This window comes from Vitis vinifera, chromosome 8 (genome assembly GCF_030704535.1).
Source record: "Vitis vinifera cultivar Pinot Noir 40024 chromosome 8, ASM3070453v1".
Classification (NCBI taxonomy): domain Eukaryota; kingdom Viridiplantae; phylum Streptophyta; class Magnoliopsida; order Vitales; family Vitaceae; genus Vitis; species Vitis vinifera.
Genome location: NC_081812.1, coordinates 1,922,308 through 1,942,092, shown reverse-complemented (window position 1 = coordinate 1,942,092; position 19,785 = coordinate 1,922,308).

Genomic DNA, 19,785 nt, shown 5'->3' with positions numbered 1-19,785 from the left:
TCATTGGGTAGTTTTCGAAATCTACCAAAACTACTACTTAGATACATATTAAAATGTTGGTTACAGGTTTCAAGACACATTTAAACAAATATTAAAGCGATGCACCGACCATCAGGAGCTTCCTCTATCTGGGTTCAAGATACTAGAGTCTATATTCGCCTTCTGCATCGTATATATTCTTTTCCCTAGTTTTGCTCACTTTTCTTGTTTTCCTCCTATCGAGCTGGGTACTACATCTTGATGTTACATTATCTATTTATATATATAGAACCTCCATATCAGAGAAAAAATTATTGTATGGGCTCTTTTGAACCCTAGATATCAATGCAAACCTAAGATCTGTATTGGCTATCCATGAGAATTAGTTGCTATAATCCCAGAAATGGTCCTGATCCTTCAAAATCCAACATGCTTTCAATAGATCTTTTTCTGTACATGGTATTGAGACTAGTGACTGCTGCTTCCAATTATCGGCTTTTCTTGCTAGGGTTGAAGCTCTTTTTATGATTCCAACAGTTAAGAATTCTCATGAGTTTCCTTTAAAAACCCAGTTTAAACTTGAATTGGTGTCAATTTTGGCCCACTAGATCAAGTTATTTTTCAGCGAGAGCAACAGATTTGGGAGCAATATTGCTTAGGTTATGCTACATGGATCATTGAATTTGTAGTTTTAGCAGACCCTTTAGGATGTATAAATTGAATTAGTCGCATTTTGACAAATAGTTGACGGTATTCTTATCTTATCCATTAATGTTCAAATCTTAGAAGAGAAAGTATTTATTTTCCTTTCAATGAAGTTTCATTAGGGGGATTAACCAAGCTCTAGCATTTCAATTTAGTTGCGATGTTGGGTAAACCCTTTTATATTTTGAGTTTAACAATGCAAAAGAAAAATGTTCAAGGTATTCAATTTTTTCTCAAGTTAGAATCAATAGTAGTTTCAAAATGAATTCATCTTTTTTTTTTTTCAATTTTTTTCGGGTTTTATGCATCTTCAAGGCAGTGACCAATTAATTCTTTTGTCACTAAGGCTTACAATCTGTATTTCTATTCCAAAATATTCTATAATTAATATGAGAATTTATATGAAAATCCAAAATTCAAGGGCAGTTATTATTTTATCTAGTGAACTGATGAAGATAAGTTCTTACTATGCTTCCAAAAAGAGAATTTTCCCATCATTAAGAACAACTCTATTATCTCACAAATGCGAAACAGATAAAGAGAAAGTCATGATCAGTGGAAAAAAATAGAGTATCATGAAGAATGGTTCAGATGCAAATAATCTTCCGAAACTCTTGATCTTCTGCAATGCATTCGAACTATGATGGCTGGGACCAAAAGGTCAGGAAATGGAGAAGAAAGTCCTTGGTGAAGATATCAACAATTTCATTTAATCTTTCATCCTTTCCCTCGCATTTTGGTGATCCAATGAAGCCTTTATGTTTTCATATTAATTCAAGGGCAATGTACATATATAGAATAAATTAGGTTTTATATAGAGGATGAAGAATTTGAAAATATGCAAAATTTTAAATTATTTTATTATATTTTATTTTTCTTGGTATTTCTAAAGTAAAAATAAAATAAAATTAATTTTATTTTTCCTTTATAATTCATGTCCTTTAGTTGGAGTCAAAAGTAGTAGATCTACCACAACTTGAGAAACACACTAAGCTGTGGGAGTAAAGAAAAGAGATGAATGTTAACCAACCCATCTCCCAAAGAAAAAAAAAAAAAGAAAAGAAAAGAAAAGAAAAAGAAAAGAAAAAAAAAAAAAAAAGAAGAAAAAATAGGACATCCAAGGAAAAGGTAAAAAGAGGCAAAAGTTAATCAACCCATCTCCCAAAGAAAAGAGAGAGGAGGGGGGAGATGAAGGACATCTAAAGGAAAAGGCACAAGTTTGCTATATATGTGATCAAGACCCTTGTATGTTTTTGCAAGATGCTTGTGTAACAAAATGAAAGAAAGGGGAATTGTTTCTCAAGTTGCACCCAAGAAATGAATAGGATTTATGCTAAGGAACATACATGACTATATGAGCTGCAAGTACATATGGACAACTTGCCAATGCCACATGACTTATGCAGCAGGGAAAAAGAAGTCCCCATTGTTAGAAATTAAGAACAGACGTAACAAGTGACTTTGAAAATTTTAATATTTGAAGTTGTTCCATCTCACAAAAGAGATGTGACATTTATCTTAAAGGACCCTTGTCCAAAACTTTATGAAGATGTTTCTTGAACAAATGCCCAAAGATTTACGATATCAAACATATCTGATTTTTATAAGTACGTAGTTGTATATGTCCTTGGCTGCTTGCCAACCATCTTATACCTGTGGCTTATCCTAACCGTAAAGTTGCAACTCTAGTGCTAAAAGTCCCAACAAACTGGGGCTCATGTCCACAAGAAGCAAAGCTCACCAGTAAGTTTAGATGGCAAACTTAGAGAGTGAATTAAGAAAGATTGATTAATGGTCTTTTTTAGAAAGCGTTTATGGGTGTGTTGGGAAACACTTCGATTGTGAAGATTTTGTTTGAAACTTTAAAAAAAAAAAAAAAAAAAAAGTGATTAATGCTAGGAATCAGGGACCAAAGGTGACCTCTCTTGAAAAAAAATACAGGGGTTTAAAAGTAGAGACATGTTGGGGAGTTTTTTTAGTTGAAATTTTTTTGTAAAGAAAAGAAAGAGATTGGATGAAGAGTTTCTGTGGCAAAGGCAACCCTCAATGGTAGGATTTTAGGAGCCAATTAGAAATATCAAGGGAGAGTTTTGGGAAAGTATTACAATACATATAACAGATGTTTTGGGAAATCTGTGAAAATAATTATACAACTGATTGTGGGAGAAGAATTTAGGACAATTCTACTTTAGTTTGGATTGACAACCACCTACCTAAGTAGGTGGAGGTTGACCACTTTCTGCCTAATAACACCCCCTCACAAGTGATACAAGGCTTCTTGCACCATGAGCTTGGATAAGAGACGATGAAATGGCATTGAGGATAGACCTTTTGTAAAAATCTCAGTCACTTAATCCTGTGTGGGCATACATGAATCTCAATGTCACGTTGCATCACTTTCTCTCTAACAAAGTGGTAGTAAATTTCTATATGCTTTGTATGAGCATGAAAGAAAGGATTGGTGGCAAGCATGGCAACACCAATACGGTCACACCAAATAAAAGCTAGGAGCCTTGGGGAAAGAAAGACCAAGCTCATGCAACAGTGACTGTCTAATTAAGTTCGGCTATGACATTGGTAAGACTTCGATATTCAGACTCTGTGCTAGAGTGAGAGACCAACTCCATGAAATAATGTGAAGCTTCTATCATCCGGGTCACTTGTGTAGGCTTCGAGGAAAATAGATGCTTATTAAACAACTTTTCTCAATTAAAACACGAAAGATAAAATATAAACTTATATAGAGACTCTTCTAGCTAGAAAATAGGAACTTTCCTAAAACAAAACATAGAGACTCCTCTTATTAGAACATAGGAACTTACCTAAAAAATAGAACATGAAGCTGACTAAATACATGAAACTAACTAAATCTAAAATTAAAAATAAATATAAGATTTTATCCTTTTTCCTAAAAATAACAACAATATTCCTAAATTCTCGATACTCCCTCTCAAGTTGGGGCATAGATATCTATCATGCCCAACTTGCTTATTAGATGTTCAAAAACTTATCTTTGAAGTCCCTTAGTTAGGATATCAACTAGTTGTTGTGTAGTTGGAACAAATGACATGCATATAATACTAGTTTTGAGTTTTTTCTTTATGAAATGTCTATCAATCTCCACATGTTTAGTCCTATTATGTTGAACTAGATTATGTGCACTACTAATTTCAGCTTTATTATCGGAATAAAGTTTCAAATGGTAGATTTTTTGTTGTCTCGGCTCTTTTAAGACATGGTTAAGCCACATCATGACTTACAAGCCCCATGTGTCATCACTCTAAATTCTGCCTCTACACTATTCCTAACTAGCACACTTTGTTTTTTACTCCTCTAAGTAACTAAATTTTCCCAGATAAACGTGCAATACCCTAAGGTTGATCTCATATCAATTATTAAACTAACCTAATCTGTATTCGTATATACTTCAACTCCCTACTGCTCATTCTTCTTAAAAATAATCTTTTTCTTGGTGTATTCTTTAAGTACCTTAAAAATCTATAAATTGTTTTGAGATGCACTTCAAAAGGTGAATGCATATATTAACTTACCCCACTAGCTACAAAGGTAATATCTGGTCAAGTGTGAGATAGGTAAATCAACTTACCAACCAATACCTTATGGGAGCTTTGACCCAAAAGACTACGTTTTAAAAAAAAAAAATCTATAAAGTACCCCCATTTAAAAAATAATGCCCAATTTAATGTGTCTGCGCCACATAGATTGTCACGTCATAAAACCGTAGTTGGTAACTACGGTTTTATTTTTTAAAAATTGAAAGTCGTAGTCACCAACTACGGCTTTAGCTTTAAGTTTATATATAAATATATATTTATATATATATATATATATATATATATATATATTTAACTTTAATTTTTTAAAATAAAATATTATATTATTTTGATTTTATATTGATTAAAAATATGTAAGTGGTGTAATAAAAATATTTAACTTTAATTGATCTCATTATTTAAAGAATAGTAATATATGAAATTAAATAATTGAGGTCTTTAATTTGATATAAAAATATATTTTGATAATTTTATTAAAATATTTGGCACTACACTCAATATAAATATAATTAGTTATAAATATACTATTTTATTCCCTCATGATGAAGAATATTATATTATTTTGTAACTTTGTGTAAAAATTAAAGGCAATTATGCACTTGTACAAAATATAATATGACTTCAAGTGGGTAAATAATTGAAAAATTACTTAAATACAACAAAATTAATTTTTTTTTCCATTTTTCTCCTTTCAAAATGGGATCAAAATGGAATGGAAAGGCTTAAAATGTTAAACTTAAAATCCCAACCTAAAAGAATTTGTTTTTCCACTTCTTAAAATATAGAATTATAGAAAGAAAATATCTTTGTTTTTCCAATCAATTCACTATTTAGTTTAATTGTTTTGGTAAATAGATGAAAATGCTTTTGGAATATTTTTGTAAATTCATTGATAATAAGAAAAATGTTTCTTATTGGGTACTAATGGGAGTTTTGGGCAAAAATGATTTCTTTAAAACAGAAAATTCATAAAATAATTTTCAATGTGATGTGTGTCGTATTCATGTGGGTATTCACATCACAAAACTGTAATTGGTAATCATGCTTTTTGATTTTTTTTTTTTTAAAAATAATCAAAATAGTAGTTGGTGATCATAACTTTAAATTTAAACCTGAAACCAATTTTTTAAGTTCAAATTTTAAATCATGTGAATGTTCAATTTTTTAAAAAATTATTTTGATTGGAGGTTTAGATTGTAAATTTTTTTTAATAGATTATTTTTTCTATATCAATATAGTGTTGTTGTAACTAATTAGTTATAAATATAATTAGTTTAAATTTAAACCTAAAACCAATTTTTTAGATTGTCATATTGCTATATGTAAGTGGTATATATATATAAGTTCAATTTAAGTTTAAAATTTATCATATTTTCATTTAAATATATAATAATTTGTTCATAATAAAAATAAAAATAAAAATAAAAAGTTAACAATATAATGCAAATGAAAATAAACACAAAAACTAAAAACAGTCCTCAATGAGTGCCACATGATGGGGTTTTCCTCTTTCTCTGCGGACTCCTATGATAAAGAGACATCTCTGTGGAATCTATCTGTGCAATCTACCATGTCTCAGTATGTATAGGTTGAGATGGAGCTGATGAAGGCAAAACTTGACGTCTATGTGGACCACGACGTCTCCTAGGTGGACATACATCTAGCTGTGTAACATGTGTAAGGGTATGATGCATGGTAGTCTCTATGGGAAGACGTGTAGGTGATGGTAAAGTGGTAGATGGTGGGGTGATCTTAGGTACAGTGATATCTAATATGGTAGCATCTAGAAGAAGTGATATAAGAGATGGAAGAATGACATCTGCTGTAATGGTAGCTGGTGCAATAACATCTGGTATAGTGGACTCGAGCAGAGGAGATATAAGTGATGATGGTGAGGTGACATATGGTGTAGTGGTCTCCTCGAAAAAATGTAGAGGTGATGGTAGACTAGTAGATAATGGGGTAGTCTCTGGTATAGTGGCCTCTGTGGTAGGAAATATAGGTGATGGTAGAGTGGTATTTGATACGACATGCCCTAAGGGAGAAGGTCTAGGTGAAGGTGATGGTAGGGGTGAAGGGGGAAGTGTGGAAGCCTCAAGTGCAAATGGAGTAGATGATGTGGATGGTGCTAACATGGTCTCAGGTGGATGCATAGATCGTCGAGGCTGTCGACCAGCTCGCCCATCATCTCGTCTGCTACCTCTCCCTCGGCCTCAAATAGGCTGCATCCTAACTGTAGTGGCTGACACAGGTGGGCTCATGGATGGGTATGATGATGTAGGCGACTGACGGAGTGAATGTATGCGATGTTCCTCTCCAATAACATGCAAAATATCAATAGCAATCCGATGAATGTCGCCTAATGCACCTGAAGTAGGTCCAGCAAATCGACTAGCAATCTCAACCATACTAGTGATCTAAAATAAAAATAAAAATAAAAATGTTAAACAAACAAAAATGATTTTTAATTAATTATAATTTAATAAACCATTTATAAATTAAAAAATCTTACCAATAACTTACTAGTTGCTGCTGTGCTATGATATCTCATCTGATCTCTATGGAGAGGGGGTGTGATCAAACGTCGTGTAATACGTCGGTACCACTCCATATATGGATCATAAAACTGCATAACACCCACCATAGGTGGTGCCGTCGCAATACGCTCCTCACGACTACCCCATAAGGTAATATACTGTGCATGGAATGCTTCCCAATCATACTTATGTCGTCCTCGCCTATCCATAGAATGGAGGTCTAGCTCTATGGAACAAGATGGAGGTATCCCTTGTTGAAGGCCAAACTGTCATAGCACTCGCTCCGGTCGATGCCACTCAACAATGTCAAAGCAAATAAGAGGTGACATCGTCCACCAAATCTTCTGGTCTGCTAGAGATATCTTCGAAAAATGGGCAACTAAGTCTCCCATGTAAGGCTCCCATAAAACCTGTTAAAATCAACATTTGACATTAATACTGAGTACAGCTTTATATTGTTAACAATAGCACATTACATCTTATATGTACCTGGTCATGGGTCTGTGCATCTAACTGGTCTCGATAAAATGTCAACACACGTGATGGGTTTTGAGCCCATGATAAAGGTACTCTCCACCTACATCCTAACAGATCAACTGGTAAACCCTCGTGTAACAATGCCTCATCCTGTAATCCATGGTCTAACTGCTCAGCTGGTAAATCATCGGTTGCATCATGCTCTAAATGCTGGGCTGTTGGAGGGGCTGGTGGTCGACCAAAATCTAGGCGACCCACGTGGAGTCTCTCCCAAGACCATAACTGGAAAAAAAAGTGTAACATTAAAATTTTACTTAAATTATAAACTTGAAGCAACTAGAAATTTTAATCTAATGTGAATAATTAATTATACCTGTAATAGTGTGACACATCCAGCAATATCGGTGGCACCATCCAAACTCGCTCGACACAACTCCCTATATAGGTGTGCTGGTGTGCTAATACTGCACTGCCCCAACTATACATAGATGTCTAAGTCAAGTCTCTAAGTAGTGGGAGATAACACATGGATGTGGGTACCTTTCTTGTATGTAAATAGCGCTGAACCTGTGAGTCCTAATATGAAAGCTCGTGCATACCGCTCTAATGTGGCATCATCTAAATCAACTGGTGGCTAAGAGAACTGGTGACATATTCATCGTGTCGATATCGCTGATCCTCTAATCTCAGATATAGGGGGAGTCACTCCTAAAAGTTCATAACATAGCAGTGACCAATCTATGTCACATGTGCTAGTGATGAGAAGCCCATGAATACGAAGTCCTAATATGACAGCAACATCCTGTAAAGTAATGGTCATCTCCCCAACAGGTAAGTGAAATGTGTGTGTCTCAGGACGCCATCTCTCAACTAGACTAGTGATCAATCCCCAATCTAGTGTAATGTGTCCAATACGATATACACCATAAAATCCAGATCGAATAATATAAGGTCGAAGACGAGAATCCATCTCTCACTCCCGCATAAACCTAGATATATGTTGTCGACAAGTCAAGACTGAAGCAAGCTGTAAAAATACAAATATATCAGTTAGATAATAAACTGCAAACTTTTCCATTATTTAATGAGATATTATGTGTTTTCATATACATACCTGGCCAGAGTCAACTAAATGAGACTTGTGTCTATCCTGTAGAACCAAAACAAACGTATCTAATGGATCTGGATCAGAACTATGTCCTCTATACTCCATATCTGTAACAAATTTGTGAAGATAAATAAACAATACTTATTGTTTTAAAAAAAAATTATTTCTAATGGAAATTTTTTTAAAATTTATGGAGTTTTCCCTATATTAAGTATATATCAATTTTATAAATTTAAGTACATCAATTTATTTATGACCAATAAACAAGTCATACTAGTCTAAATTAAAAATAGAGATACAAATACAATTGAGCATTTTGTTAACATTTTTAATAGAAAATTTCAAAATTTTGACAAAGTATCCCCTATAATATGGACATTATTCCAAATACAAATAACTTGATTATGCAAATAACATCAATATTTATAATCAAACCAAAGCCAATAATTGCATAAAGGTAGTATCAAAGTAGCTTACATCACAATATCCAAGAAAATTACATGCATAAATCACATAGTCTAATCAATTCTATTACTGTTTTGACAAGAACGACGATTGTGGCCACTTTGTTTGCATAACCCACATGTAATAGAAGTCTTGCCCTCTCTAACATCCATTTCATTATACAAATGACTCGATTTAGGTCGTCCACTTGATGCACGTTTCATTGACTCAAAAGGCACGATAATCGGACCATTATAAAGAGGCCACTCATATACATTGAAAATAGGATGGAACAAGGGTGCCCAAGAATTATAGTACGATTGTGTACTATAGTAGTGTTGAACAAGTGATCTAAAATCAATTGAACGAAAATGACATGCTGCTAGAATATGGCTACATGGGAATCCATATATGAGTGTTTTACCACATGTGCATGTGTACTCCTATAAGTTGATGCGATATGTTCCACCACGAGTTGAGCTACTCTTAGTACCTTTATTAGTCTTCACATGGAATTGTCCTCGGATGTGATCATATAAAACAATCTCATGAGATCCCGCCTTAACCACATTTGCCTTAATCTTAGCATCAACATATGGAGTGCATTCCTCATTTGAAGCAAGTCGATTAGCACATTGTTCCCTTCTCACAACAAAGTAACTATTTAGCCGAAAAAATGTCAATTGAACCAAAGCAGTTATGGGTAAGCTACGAGCCCCTTAAGCAAACTATTGAACACCTCCGACATGTTTGTAGTCATGATGCCATACCTTCGACCTCCATCATGAGAGAACGTCCATTTCTCAAAAGGGATTGCTTCCAACCATTATTGTGCGGCTGCATTGATCCTCCCAATTGTGCTCATATGTTTATTGAATTTTTCAATCTTGGTTGCTAAGGTTGCTCTGCACATTAGATTTTTCAATATTTTATCCTTGAATTGAGTCATAAAATTACTGGCAAGATGACACATACAAACCTTATGATATGCGTATGGCTCAGACCAACCAAGATGAACATCGCTCATTGCAGCCATAATGCCTAGATGTCGATCTGATATAACACAAAGTCTCCTCCTATGAGTTACTCTGGTTCTAATACATATCAAAAACCAGCTCCAACTATCAATATTCTCATCCTCTGTTAGGGCAAAAGCCAATGGGAATAACTGATTATTTCCATCACAACCCATAGCAATCATTAAAGTGCCTTTATACTTGCCATAAAAATGTGTACCATCAATACTGAGTACAGGCTGACAATGCTTGAATCCTTCAATAGATGGATGAAATGTCCAAAAAACTCGCTGAAATATCTTTGTATTCTCCATTATACCAGGAAATATTTTTGAAATAACAACACATCCTAGATTTGCCTGCTCTAAGGCAATGAAAAAATGTGGCAGTTCTACATATGACTTATAAAAATCACCAAATAAGTTTGTAAGAGCTTTAAGCTTCGCTTTAGATGCCTTTTTGTATGATATTTGGTATCCGAATTTCTCCACAATACTTGCTTGAATAGCAACCACTAACAATGTGAATTATGTCTTAATCATTCCTTGGATATGAGCAGCAATCAAGTTGGAATCTAATTGTTGATGGTCCCGATTCAAGCAAGGATTTACACATTTGTGCGGACCATTGTATTTATTTATTACAAATGAAGTTGTACCTTTTACAACCATAGCACAGAGTTTCCATGGACATTGAGATTGCTTAGCCTTCTTGCATCTTAAGACTAACAACTTTGTAGTTGACTCAATAACAACGTACTCTTGATGTGCACTAATAAAGTACAACTTCACACATGTTGTAAATCTGCTTTTGAAATAAAAAACTTGGCCAACCATGAACTCTCCACCCGAGGCATTACCAATGTTTTCTACATTTTCAAACTGCAATGATGGTGCCGAGTGATATTGAATAGGGGAAAACTCTATTGGGTCCTCAGGATCTAGGTTATTTGACATATCACAACCTTCCCCATCCACAGAGACATATCTCCCTTATTCACCTTCCATTGCTTCGTGAAGAGCTAAGAAAGATGAAACAACATTAACATTATTGTTTTCCTCATCAATAACTTCGAACACTCCATCGCCATCTTGTTGAATATCTTCTGTTCTCTCACTTTAATCATCACCTTCTTGGGATTCACATTCTTCTTCATCTTCATCGCTCTACACTCAAGTCATTGCAACAGGGGCACTACTAGGTCCACAACCATACTCAAATTCCTCAACATTATCATTTTGTCCTAGTAATAATTGTGTGAAGTTACCCAATAATTGCCCTCTCACCCGTGGTTGTACTGGCACTTGTTCAATATACAATTCAATTTTGTACATTCCAAATGTGTTAACCAATTTCAACATTTGAGATAAACTATTATCATCCCATATTGGACAAGGTTGGAACCTATTTTCCCTTTTTAAAGGATACTGACAGTTGAGGACTAATTGAAATTGTTTTTTGTCAATGTCAGTTATCGAGTATATCATAGATAACAAGTGTTCGTAGGTTGAACTAACAGGCACATCCAAAGGCACAATTGCAGCTTCATTCCCAATATACTTTACATCTGTTTCTATCCTCAACATTTTTCCTTTTTAAAAGCAAATCACAGGAACAATAGATTCAGACATGATTTACCTACAAAAAATACAATATCAAATGATTTAATAATTAATGAAAATAATAGCAAGAGAAATTGCATATAATCTTTTAACATGTGAATACACAAGTATATAATAAAACACCTTCTTACGCATTATGGAGAAAAATATAAATCACTTGATAATAATAAATTTTTTATTTAAATAGCTATCTATGATACAAATATAATCATAGATAAATGTTTTATAGAAGTTTAATTAAAAACTTAGATAGTGGGTTATAAATCAATAAATTTTGAGTTAAACAATTACAATAATCTTAAAATTAAATAAAAAATAATCCACCAAATTTTTTTAATAAAATATCATATATTAAAATAAAATTGAATATTATCAAGTATTAAATAATATATAATTTAAATAATTATGCTATTATTAAGAAATCACTTGATATTTTATTAAAAATAAAAGTAAAAAAAAAAATTTTAAACTCAAAATCAAATAAAAGTAACCCACCACAAAAAAATATATTAATAAAATATCAAATACACAATTATAAAAAAAAATCATTTATATATATATATATATATATATATATATATATATATATATATATATATATATATATATATATAAACATAAACATTATTTGAATATTAAAAATGCAAACAAATAAACATTTTATAAATCTATTTAATATTAATTTTAAATATAGGGAAAAATAATTTATAAATTAATATTAAATTTAATTTTAATTTATAAATCTATTGAATATTAATTTTAATTTTAATAAAATTGATGCCAACATAAAAGTCGATATTTGATTAATGAAAAAATGAAATTAATAAAAAATAGAACAAAATATATTAATGAAAAAAACACTCGGATTTTGAATTCACTAGAAATCAATTTCGACATTAAAAAATCAATAAGATCTATAATTTATCAAGTTAGGTTGAAGACCTTAAAATTTCATCTAAACTTATATTTAATTTTACTTTAAATTTAAATCCATTAAAATCCCAAATTATGAATCTTAATTCCTTTGATCAATTATTCACAATTAAACTTAATTTATCTTTAACTACCTTCTAATAGATCTTATAATGAAAATACACAAATTTTTGTTTGATCTTTTATACCGACAAATTTTAAGATATGGGGCTTTGACTAAAAAATCTCAACAATGGGTATGAACATTTGGATACAACAAAATAGAAGGAAAAACTATAGAATATTTAATTAAACATCATTATAAAAAAACAAAAATATTTTTAATGAGAACTCTGTTTTTATTTTTATTTTTTTGCTATTATCTTTATCCTTTGTTTCTTATTCCCAAATGTTTTTATAAAAATACACTACCAACAAAATCAAAATTTTAATATAATTATCTTTTAAGGTTAATTTCACTCACATCCTCCCAAGATTTGGCTAAATACACTTTATCCTCATTGATTTGAAATTTCATTAAATAGGAGGACAGGTGACTAAAAATAATACTTATTTTTTAATAAGAGATAAGGAGACTGAAAATAACAAATGAGAAAAATAAGGGAGATATTTGATCAAATTTTAAACCAATAAGGATTAAGTGCACTTAACCAAAACTTCTAAGAAAACGAATGAAATTAACCTTTATCTTTTAAGAAAGTTGAAAATATAAATAAATTAATTAAAATCAAATGACTTGCTTTAAAGCAAAATACGAGTATTATATAAGGATTTCATACCAACACTCATATCATGTCATGTCCATACAGAAATCTTTTTCATCACTAGATTCACGAAGATGCCCAATTGTGAGGAATAAGAAACAATGGGAACCTAACATCCATACCATACCCCTAAAGTCATGGAAGCCTCAAGTCTGAGGAATTCATTGATTAATTAAGTACTATTAACAAGCATACACAAATTTTTGTTTGATCTTTTATACCGACAAATTTTAAGATATGGGGCTTTGACTAAAAAATCTCAACAATGGGTATGAACATTTGGACACAACAAAATAAAAAGAAAAACTATAGAATATTTAATTAAACGTCATTAAAAAAAAACAAAAATATTTTTAATGAGAACTCTGTTTTTATTTTTATTTTTTTGCTATTATCATTATCCTTTGTTTCTTATTCCCAAATATTTTTATAAAAAATACACTACCAACAAAATCAAAATTTTAATATAATTATCTTTTAAGGTTAATTTCACTCACATCCCCGCAGGATTTGGCTAAATACACTTTATCCCCATTGATTTGAAATTTCATTAAATAGGAGGAGAGGTGACTAAAAATAATATTTAAAAATAATAAGAGATGAGGTGACTGAAAATAACAAATGAGAAAAATAAGGGAGATATTTGATCAAATTTTAAACCAATAAGGATTAAATGTACTTAACCAAAAATTCTAAGAAAACGAATGAAATTAACCCTTATCTTTTAAGAAAGTTGAAAATATAAATAAATTAATTAAAATCAAATGACTTGCTTTAAAGCAAAATAGGAGTATCATATAAGGATCTCATACCAACACTCATATCATGTCATGTCCATACAAATACAATGGATGAAACTAGAAGATGCAGGTACCAAAGGAGCACCATATGCAACTTGCTTAGCTTAATTAAGACATCTGAACTTTGCATGTCCTTTAACATATGGTGGTTTGGCCACATAAGACTAAGAGAGGGAAAAATTAACAGGGCCATGGAGTTCCAAACAAGAACACATCCAAAGGGGTAGCTGAAGTTTGAATATATATATATAATTTGAGTATTTAATGCAGCCATGGCACACGAAAGTGAATTTTTTAGGGTGTTGAACCACTTGGAAAGGTCTAACTCTCTATTAAGGAAGGTTGCATTCAACCCAAATATTCATCAGTAGATCCCAACTTAGAGAAAATGCAGATCCATTCTTAATTTTATTTTTGGTTATTTAGGATAAATATTCTCCTGTTTTATTTTCAAGTGGTCCAAAATTTACAGTAAGATTAAATCTCTTTTGTAGAAAGCCTTGCAATACAATTAACTCATCCGTGGGGAGTCCTATAACTACTTAATTTCTGTTCGGTTCTTTACGTGGTTACTTTATTTTGAAGCTCATGTTGTTGGATTGGGGTGTCAGGTTCTGAGGACCCGGTGCAAGAAGAAGAGTCTTCCAAAATTCAAGCCTTCACAGAAATCCTTTTCATCACTAGGTTCACGAAGATGCCTAATTGTGAGGAATAAGAAATCTTTTAGCTTAAGATAAATCTAACCCATGAAAAGTGGAGTACTCCTATTTTTTCTATTCCTATAACAAAAACCACCACTCCTTTCATTCATTTTTGGAGTTTTTTACAGTGGTCCCCTCCATTTTTTGTATCTTTAACAAAAAAAATCCATGCTGGCCCCTATTCCATATCCATTTTCTTTCCAAAAAAAACCCTTTTTTTCTTTCTGATAAGCTCACAATCAAAATATAAAAAAAAATATCAAACACATCTTCACCAAATAGAACCCAAACACATCTATAACAACAACAACAACGTGAAAACCAAACGGATTTACAAAAAAAATTAAAATTTACGATAAACTGAAAAACTCATAAATCTTACCTGACCAATGACTTCCAAACTTTAAACTTGAGCCAAGGATGCAAAGGAATGATGCAACCCTAAAGAGACAAAACCCTAAAAGGAAGAAAGGTAACTGGGAAGGAAGAAAGGTAATTGGGAAAATGAATAAACCTAATCGAGAAAGGGGGAAAAGGTAAAGGAAAGTTAAAGTCGTAGTTGGTGACTACGACTTTGACTGTTTTTAAAAATAATCAAAGTCGTAGTCACCAACTACGGTTTTAAACTTAAAGTTAAAACCGTGGTTGGTGACTACGATTTTGACTGTTTTTTAAAAATAAAACCGTAGTTGCCAACTACGGTTTTATGACGTGGCAATCTACGTGGCGCAACACATTAGATTGGGCATTATTTTAGAAATGAGGGTACTTTATGGATTTTTTTTTTTTTAAATGTAGTCTTTTGGGTCAAAGCTCTACCTTATGGTATCTACCAAAACCCCAATTTCTACTTTTTTGAGCTTTACATTGGGATCTATAAAGGTATTTGAAGGTCTACAAACATTCATTTTGTTTCCTTTAGGAGATCAAAAATATATTTTCATTATAAAACATTAACAATTCCCTTATTTGATCGTGTTATCTCCATTCCAAGAAAATATCTTAAGGCTCAAAGATCTATAATTTCAAATTCAATAGCTAGACACTTCTTCAAATGATTCATCTCAACCATATTATCTCTTATTAGAATAATGTCATCCATATAACTATTAAAATTGTAACTTTACTTCTTGAAAAGTATTTCAAAAATAGGTTGTGATGTGTTTATCCTTAACAAAAGCTTATTTTCTTCACAAAGCAGGTGAACCTCTCCAACTAGGCCCGAAGAGATTGCTTAAAACCAGATAATGATTTTTGTAGTTTATAAACCTTTGAGCCAACCTTTTTATCAAAGTTGAGAGGTAGATCCATGTACACCTCCTCTTTTAGGCCTCCATTAAGGAAGATATTTCTAAGACCTAATTGTAATAGTGGTCAATCCAAATTTGAATCAATTGATAAAAGAACTTTGACTGAATTTAATTTTGCAATAGGAGAAAAGGTTTCTAAGTATCAATCGTCTCATATGTTTGTGTAAATCCCTTAGCAACAAGGCCCAGCTACACCTTTATAAAAAGTCATCAGAATTATATTTGATAGTAAACAACCACTTGTAGCCAACAGTAGTCTTCCTTTTAGGTAGAGTTACCACTTCTCAATTCTTATTCTTCTCAAGGATTGGACCTTTATTTCCTCAAGAACAACCTCCTTCCACTCTAGAATTTTTAGAGCATCTTGTACATTCTTCGAAATTTCTACACTGGAAAGTTGAGAGGCAAATGCAACCATGGAAGATGACAACTTCTTATAAGATATGAAACTAGAAATGGAATGTTGAGTACAAGACTGAACACCTTTTCAAACTATAATAGGGACATCAAAATTTAATATTGGAAGAAGAACATGGTTTAGATGGAGACTTACCTTTCTCAAGTGGTGAGATTAGATTTGTTTTGGGGATAAATTCATGGCCTTGTTGTAAAGTAGGTTTCTTTATCATTTGAATATGCTTTCTCCTTGAGTAGACACGAAAATCTTGATTGTTGTTACTTGTATTTTTACTGAATTTAGTAGTGTCATGATCTTGATCATGTGTTGGCATTAAGGCAAGTTGTCCAAAAATTTTAAATAGCTAAATCATTTGTTCCCAAAGTTTGTCTACAACCAAAAGACTCACCAAATATGGGTGGCTATTTTTCTGTTTTTTCTAGAAATTTTTCTAGGAATTTTCCTAGAGTTTTAGATCACTATTGAACTAATAGTGGCTAGTCTAACTCAAACACCTCACTAGGAATGAAATCTTCACTTTTATTCTCCCCCTAAGGATGATCATGACTAAAATAGGGTTTGGTTTCAAAAAGGTAACATTCATTATGACAAACATTCTTTTGGTATAGGGATTAAAATATTTATACCCTTTTTATGTTGAAGAATATCCAAAACAGATGCATTTGGATGCTCTATGATCAAATTTTCCATAGTTATGACTATAGACATGAATGAATGGAATGTAACAAAAAAAATTCAAAGGTAAATTCATTGAAATATGTGAAGTAGGAAAACACATTGAAAAAATCAAGAGTTTGATATTTTAAAACCCTAGTAGGCATCCTATTGATCAAATATATACTACAAAAAAGGCTTTGGAGGCTTTATAAGGTTGTGAAGGAAAAAATGCACGTTGATACTTTGTAAGTTCAAAATTTTCACATTGAAGAACCAGTCATATGATTGATTGCACCGAAATCTATGATCCATGGGCAATTTGAATTAAGGCTAACAAAGGTTGTGGGAAAATGATTACCTTTCTAGGCTAAGGAACAAGAAGGGGATTAATTTAAAAAGACCTAAGATTGAAAAAATTGTACAAATGCTCTATTTGATCCTTAGTAAATGGAGATGTTTTTAAGAAAGGTTGTTGTCCCTATTCATCACTTCCTACTTGGTTAGGATGACTCTCCCCACCAAGTTTCCTCTTCTAATTTGATGGCTTCCCATGAATCTTCTAGCAAGCATCACGAGTATACTCAAGTTTCTTTTAATGGACACACCATGGTTTATCACCCTTTTTAAAATTCCTTTTTTCTTTTTCTTGATCAAACCCTTTAGTAACAAGGGCATAACTATCCCTTAGTGACTCAAGGTTCACTATAAAGGATCTTCTAACCTCTTCTTTTTTAACTTCAAAAAAACTTCTTAGAGAAATGGCAATGGTTTTCTCCCTAAGATTCGACCTCTCACTTCATCAAGGTCTTTGTTGAGTCCCATCAAGAAAACAAAGACTCTGTCATTCTCTACTCGTTTCATGTACCTCGCATTATCCCTAGGATTTTTCCATTCCTCTTCATAACACAAATCTAGCTCATGCCATAAAATCAACATCTCGTTATAATACTTAGTCACACCATAATCTCTTTGTTTAGATCATCATAACTTTTATTTTAAATCAAATATCAAAGCAAAATTATCCATATCTGAGTATGTTTCTCAAATTGTCTCCCACACTTTCTTAGCGATTTTTATGAAGAGATAGGGCTTCCCTATTTTTGGCTCCATCCAGTTGATAAATCAAGTTGTTATCATGGAATCTTCTGACCTCCATACTACCAACTTTGGATCATTTATGGTTGGTTTCTTCACTTGACCAGTTAAATGTCTAAGTTTTCCTTTTCTATCGATTGCTAGTTCATAGTCAAGGCCTATTCTAAATAATTCTTACCATTCAATTTATGAACTATTAATTAAAGGGTAAAACTAAATGATGAAATATCAAGTCCATTCAAGAAAGCAACGAGATTTTCCTGGCCATATTCTATTGTAACTGAGGAGGATGGATTTCGTTAACCCCAATCATAGTCATCTTTACAATGGGAATTTTATGAAAAAGAGCCTATTGTCACAGAATGCTTCAAATGAGTCTCCTCATGGGTTTATATAGAGCCTAGGAAGCTTCTGGAGACTCCTGGAGCCATCTACACTAAGCCATTGGAGGGATGAGTGAGGAAGGTTCTAGAGATGCCTAGAGATGTCTACACATCTCTACACTATGGTGGAAGACATAAGAGGAGTCCAAGGCTTTCTAGAGAATTCTAAAGATCTCTTTTACATAGGGTTGTACATAGAATTGTGTAGGGCATTCTAGAATCTTCTTGATATGTAAGGAACCCTCCAAGGTTCCAGAGAGTTCCATTGGTGCCTATAAATAGGTGAATGCCTCATTTGGCCAAGGCACCACCCAAATCACTTCCTAACCAAGCAAAGGAGTTCCTAAAGCACTTGTAAAGGCTTCCTTGAGTAATAAAAGCTTCTATTCCTTAAGAGTTGCCTACTACGCCTTCTTAAGCTTTCGAGTCGTGAGCATCTTAGCCTAGCAAGCTAAGCGTTAGGAGTAAGGTTGACTTAGCAAGATCAAGTGTCTTGACTTGTCTAAGTACCGCACGAGCTTAGGAAATGACTAAGTCTGTGACACTATGCTCTGATACCACTTAGGCTTTGAGGAAAATAAGTTTTTATTCATCCATTTTTCTAAATCAAAACACAAAGAGATATAATATAAGTTTATATAGAGCCTTCTCTAGCTTGAAAATAGAAACTTCCCTATATAAGGAAGTTAATTAACTAAATCTAAATTTAAAAATAAATATCAGATTTTATCATTTTTCCTAAAATAACAACAATATTTATAGATTCCCGGCAACTTGCCTAATCTACATTCAAGAAAGTGATTAAACTAATTCCATGCAGGAGTGAAGGCTAAATAACTAAACCATGATGTATTCTACATATCAAGTAGTGAATAATGTGTTTCCCTACTTGCTAATATCAATTGTTTTTTAGACATGCATGATTTGACAAACCTTATTAACAACATATGAGATTTTTAAGCCTATGAGTGTTATGTAATGAAGAGCACCAACCACTGTTATGAATAAAGTGGGATCCATGAATGAGGAAATTTTTTAGATAAAAAGGCATAGATATTTGCCTCTCTTGTCTATGCAAATTAACACGAAAGAAAATCTAAAAAGTTTAACTTGAAGGCTAACAATGGTGGTTTTAGGAAAAACCTAGGACAATAGGTTTTCAATCTTAACAAGTGATTGAATTTAAGATTAATAATGTGATTTGGTTTGCACAATCTTATCCAAATAAGTTAAGGTGCACAAAAGACTATTTAATGATTCT